A 6509-nucleotide genomic window follows, 5' to 3' on the forward strand; every position below is an offset into this window, starting at 1 on the left:
TTTGTTTTTTTGAAAAATGCTAAACTGCAGCCATCCACATGCAAAATTGTCTTTAGTCTGTTTTCTGTTTTCTCTTTGTCTCATTCATTTTTTTTGCATCCTTTGACCTCAAACTAGTTCTATGTTAATATGGGAGTTATGATGCCTAACACATAAAGTGTGTGTGTGTGTATGGGGGGAGGGGGGGTCCTGGAGGTTGGGATGTGTAAAAGTGCCAGAACAGCACCTATGCATGTGGAGATTGTGTTGTTTTGTTTTTGTTGTTTTTTTTTTGCCAATTTTACGCATAATCAAACTTGATAATTGCACAGTATTAATGACCTCATCTAACATGTTGAGCATCATCAACGTCACAAAAAGCAACCTCGACATTAAATGTGTCCATGAATGATACACAGCTATGCTTTTCCACTGTCTATGTGTGAATTTGTTGTTTCTTTCCTTTTTTTTCCCCCCCATGTATGTTACTTGCATGTGTGTGCGTCTTCAGGACAAAGCCTCGTCCTTCAGTCCTTAAAAGCTCATTTTTTGACAGCAGTCGATATTAAAGAGACTAGACTTTACTTGTTTTGGCTTCCCACATGATATATAGACTATAACCTGTGTTTAATAAGTCTTGAGTTAACACGGATCGACTAAACTATTCTTCTCAAAGAATACGTCCAGAATATAAACCCCTGTGAAGCTACAACTTACTGTTTTTGCATGTTTATGTTTATTAGTATATAATATATATGTATACATATATATCATCTTGTTTTTTTTTTTCATACAATTTAAGATGTAAAAAAAAATGAAGCTGTGATTTTTACAGTTGGTTGTATGCTGGACTATTTCTTTGCCAATGTTTTTTTCTTCTTAACTCTGGACTGAGCCAGGCTAGCTGTTTCTATGTGTTTCTAGTCTTAATGCTAAGCTAAGCTAACGACTCCAGGCTGCAGCATCATATTCAGCAAACAGACTTCAACAGTAGTATCAATCTAACTCTCAGCAAAAAAAGAAAAAGAAAAAAATTGCTTATTTCCCAAAATGTTCAACTATTTTTTGAGGTTTTTTTTGTTTTTTGTTTTTTTGTTTTACCCCCTTTACTATTTTCTTGCCCTTATTATTTTATTATTTTTACCTCAAAAAGACAGGAATGAGTTTTGACGATACTGTATGTGTGCTTGAAATTTTTTCCTAAAGCTACATGAGTCTTGTAGACTAGAATACTTCTGTTTACTTGATATCTTTTGGAGGTGTAGGTTTTAACTCGCTAACTTTGAAGTTATGTTGATTCCACTTCCAGGCCTGTTCATTAACATGTGATGTACTGTAATGCTGCAGTTTGCAACTTCACAGGCAACAGAAAAAATAAGTTTCCTGAAGCTGAATCTGTTAACATTCAGTTGCAGTTTGTAACCACTGGTGGTCGCTGTTTCCTCATGTAACTCACTGTCCGTGTGTGTGTGTGTGTGTGTCCGTGTATGTGTGTGACAGTGTCAGACACACACATGGACACACAGCCCTGATCAGCATCTGTTCAGCAACCAGTGGCGCTCCTGTTGTGCGATGGACGTGGAGTACGTCTGCATTGTTTGCTGTTGTTTATTGTTTACTTGAAAGTGCTTCTATGCAGCAGCCCCCCCCCACCCCCCCACTCTGCTCTGCAGAGACAATCACTCCAGAGACCAAGCAGTGAATGATGATCCGTATTCCTAAAGATTCTTAGTCCAAAGAGTTGCTCCTACTGGCCAAATTCTAAGAAAATTCTTAGAATCATGATGTTTTCTTAGAATTTCCCCTAAAAGTGAAGAGTAAAGGCTATTCCTAAAGAATCCTAAAGCTCCTAAGAGATCTGTTAAGAGCTTGGAAAGAGGGCTTTTAAGCGGTTTAGGAGTTCCCTAAGCAGAGGACAAAATGGCGGACGGCCAAATTTACCCCTCAAAACACTTTTATGCTCATTGACCAATTGGGCCAGAAGCAAACACTGTTGGGTTTCCTTGTTCTTTTCTTCTCCATTGCTGTTCACTGGTTTGTGGTAGATTTGAAAGCTTCTTATAGGCCGCTCAGCAATCACATTGATAAAAGCTGAGCCATTTTACCCTTGGTAATACCAGATTGAGTTGAAATGTTGAAAGTTGTGCAAAGATTACCAGCAAATAAATATAACTATCACTATGTGAATACTGTGCAAGTGGGCCTAAGTTTTCACACATAATTTTAAAGTATAGCTTACTACAGTATTCATTTAACAGATATTTTCTTTTATGTGAAATATTATTTACAATTACACAGTCTTCATAAGATTAGTTTCTATGGTTACGTTTATCGATTTGAGGGTCCATCCTTTGCCCATTATCACCAGAAGTATATTTTTTATCTAGCTTTTAGGATCAACCAATCACAGCTTTTGAAATGATGACTTCTACCTAGCAACGGGGGTCACTAAGACAGGAGTTTCTGTCCATTCCTTGCTCACAGTTCTCTGAGAATGTTCTGGAATCACTTTCTCAATCAAGACTACTTTCTAGGAATGTTTAGGTGAAGTTGGAACTCTCTGAGGATTCTCAGAATCTTTAGGAATACGGATTGTTAAGACTTGTGCTTGTGATGTTCACGCTCTGCTTCACAAGCCAGTGGATCTCAGTGCCTGACAGGAGAGCGAGAAGCAAGGCGACAGTTCTGACGCCTAAACGCACAATTGAATTGTTTTAATATTCTGTGATACAGAACACACACATACTGTCCTTTTCTCTCTCTCTCTCTCTCTCTCACACACACACACACACACACACACTGCTGAACGATCAGCCTTCAGTTATGTGAATGCTTTGCAAGCCTGTGTTTAACTGGTCTTTTGTCAAACCTGATGCTGCTACTGTACCCGTGTGCTGTCCATAATGCTTCTTCTACCTGAAGACAACATTCCCATTGCCTCCTCCAGCTGGTGGTTTAATAAAAAAGTGAATCATTAACAGACAAGACAGCTGGTGGCTCCGTGTGCTCAATCTAAACACTCCTCTGCTCTCTCTCGTGACGCTTTTCCTACGCAGTAAAGCAATAAAAGTACACAAATACTAGCTACAGTCATGAAAGTCACACTGTGTAACCTTTGAATCAACAAATAACACACTCGTCCTTTTACAAACTTAAGGCTGAGCTTGTGAAAAAACGGAAAACTACTTCATTTAGCTTTATACACTATGGCTTCACTAGTGCATCCATAATAAATAATGATAATAATTCCCCATAATTGTCACTTTGTCAGTATATTTTTGTGTTGGTTGTAACATGGAACAGTTGTAACACTTCCAATTTTTCCACTCAGAAACAAGTTATGATTCACTCTGTATAAGCTCAGTTTAGTCATTCTCCCATATGTGAGGAAGTAGCAACCTGTGGCACACAGACAATTTCAGAAGGAGAAAACTAGATGGCAAAGGCAAGATACTATTTTTGTTTTATTTTTTACTTAATTTATTTTTGTGATAGCATTGCCTACTTTATGATCAAACTCATCAAACTTAAAACATGTTTATTGAGAGTCTATAGAAATATTGGTAACACATTAGATTAGGGAACACATATTCACCATTAACTTGGTGCTTATTAATATGCATATAAGTAGCTTACTAGCTCCTCATTAGTAATTATTAAGCATGTATTAACACCTTATTCTACCTCTATTACACCATGAATTAAGATTTTTCCTGATATTAACTCCTAATTATGTCTTATTCATTGTAAATTAATGCATTGTTGTTTCTGAATAATGATGTGAATAACCAGTGGGTTATTGGGGCCTTGTACAGGGGCAGTAGCACAAGAACAGTAATTCTTCCTTTATCACATTAATTTACAATGAATAAGCGATAATTAGGAGTTAATATCAGGAAAAATCTTATATCTCATAGAGGTAGAATGAGGCTATGTAGAATAAGGTCTTAATACGTGCTTAATAATTACTAATAAGGAGCTAGTAAGCTACTTATATGCATATTAATAAGAACCTATAGTTAATGGTGAATATGTGTTCCCTAATCTAAAGTGTTACTGAAATATCTTTCATGCAAGTTGTTAGTGCTAATGGTTCGTTGTAACAACAATGAAAAATGTTAACCTACTCCAACCACATTTCAGTAGTATTTCTGTTTTCTTTGAATTTCAGTAGCCTCGGTCTTGAAAGAGAATGACAGAAGGGTTAGGGTTAGGACCAGACTGACAGTAACACACATTTTACAATGTTACAACTAACTCGGGCTATGAGGTGAATTGTAACATTTCACTTCTTGTGTTACAGAGTTAACAGCGAACACATGTAACTAGTTTGTATCAAATTTTGGACACACCGATTTAAAAGAGCTCCAAGATACAGACAGAAATGTCAAAAAATGTTTCAACCATTCCCAGTCTCCCTTGTAGCAGACAACATGTGTTAAACCACCACACAGTTTCCCAATATGAAACACTATGCATACTTTCAGTTGATGGTTGAATTGAGGCAAAATGCTGAGTCAGCGCTCTGGTTTTTAATTTTACATCCTGCAGGTGAAACTCTAAAATGGTCCAATGAAGTACAAAGAACACATACTGCCTCTTACAAATGATAGATGAAAATAGAAAACAGCATTATTTGATCCAGTCCATGCTCCAGCTATTCATCTTTCATCAAGGCTAACGTTTACAATGAATAAAAAGATCAACCCCAGGACTGATGTTACTGCTGCACCTGTCCATACAATAAAATTATCAAGGATTTTTACACATTTTCCCCAAATTCAGCTTCATTTGGCATGTTTGGAAACTTGGGATCTCTGTTAGTTAAAAACACCCACTGGTCGGTGAATTATGATTTGTCACGACGGTCCTTGAACTAGACATGTCTCTGAAAAATGAAAACAGTGGCTCATTCATATAGGAATGCTACTGCTACTGTCTTTTGTCAGGATAACTGCTCTGTATATCACACACGCACACTTTCAATGATCAACGGTTGCAAAATATGAACAAAAAGGACACTGAGAAAATTATGAAAAACTATCTTTATTCTACATTTTTTATGTATTTTACTTCAATGTACAGTCTGTAGAGTAATTTCTGGAAACAAACAAACAAAACACCGCTCAGGAGAACATAAATCGATATGCATAAAAACACAGGATTACTATAGATTAGAAAATGAAAGGTGACAGTTTTGGCACCTGCTGTTCATGTGGATGCTTTCAGGGCATCACGACAATGGATAAAAATCTTCTAAAGCACTGTGACGTTCACTGTTCACAAGGCTTTAGTTAGTTCAAAGTCTGAATGACAGCCTCCTGCGGCACGGTATAAAAATTAACAAAAAAAAATTGTTATTTGGAAAAAAAAATATGGTAAGAAAAGGAAATGGAAAGGTCTATTTACAGATCTGTAAACCAAGACCATTTAAAAACACAAGCTTAGAAAAATAAAAATAACCCTATGGTGTTGATTACAAGTAACATTGCAGTTACAGTTCTTAACATGCTGTTCACATTTCCCTTCACTGTTTTTTTATACAGGTAGAAGTAGAAGTTCTCTCTCTCCCTGTGTAAACTACAATGACAAATGCCAAAAAAAAGCTTTTTCTAAAAACCACATAGAAGTAAAACCAATGCTACCATAACCACCGTTTCAGAACGGATATGCATCTTATTTTCACATGCATTTGCAAATTTATGCAAAGAAACGACAGTCCACTACATCTTAGCAATGCAGCTGCCTTATGTAGCATTATCCAGTTATTCTATGCTGAAGGAACTAAAGCCAAAACAGAGAATACAAATTCTTAGGTTGAAAAAAACAAAAAACAAAAAGAGGGAAAAAAGATAACAAACAGCTGTTATGTTATTAGGTTTCTTAAAGTCGTACAAGGTTTCATCCGTTACACAAAGTTGCGGTGAAACCACAATTTCACCTCTGGCCACCCCACATCAAGCCAAACCAACAACTAGATGGCGCGTTCCTTCCCTTTTCAGGCCTGCATCAACAGGCCGACACTGACAAGACTTAGACAAAACGTCCAGATTTAACAAAAAAGGTGCAGAAAGTTAACAACGAACAGGAGACACTGGATGTTCAAGAAAAGAAAAGGAAAAAACAAAAAGGTCACCATGTTTGAAACACCAGCACTGACACACTGAACACACCTCTGCTTATCTCCCATGAGAGACATCCCACTCTCTTCTTTTCCTCTACTCTCACTAATTGTGAAGTGGGCGAGGCTCAGTTTGAAGGATGAGGTCACGTATGTTCTTGCACCAGGAGTTGAGCAACATGTGAATCCACATCTGGCGACAGCTGGTGGATCGTTTTGGTCACATTAACAAGTTTCCATCTGAAGTTTGCACTTTTTGCAACCTAATGTGTGTTTTCCACCCACTGCTGTCCACCGTTAGCATGTTAGCATGTTAGCAAGTCAAAGTTGAAATGATTCAAACGATGTGGAAAATGTTTGTTTTGTGTCAACATGAGGAACGTTAGTCTCTTCAACTCTTCACACTGAT

The sequence above is a fragment of the Trachurus japonicus genome, chromosome 1, assembly GCF_045865225.1.
Source record: "Trachurus japonicus isolate A0001 chromosome 1, Traja_1.0".
NCBI classification, from domain to species: Eukaryota; Metazoa; Chordata; class Actinopteri; order Carangiformes; family Carangidae; genus Trachurus; species Trachurus japonicus.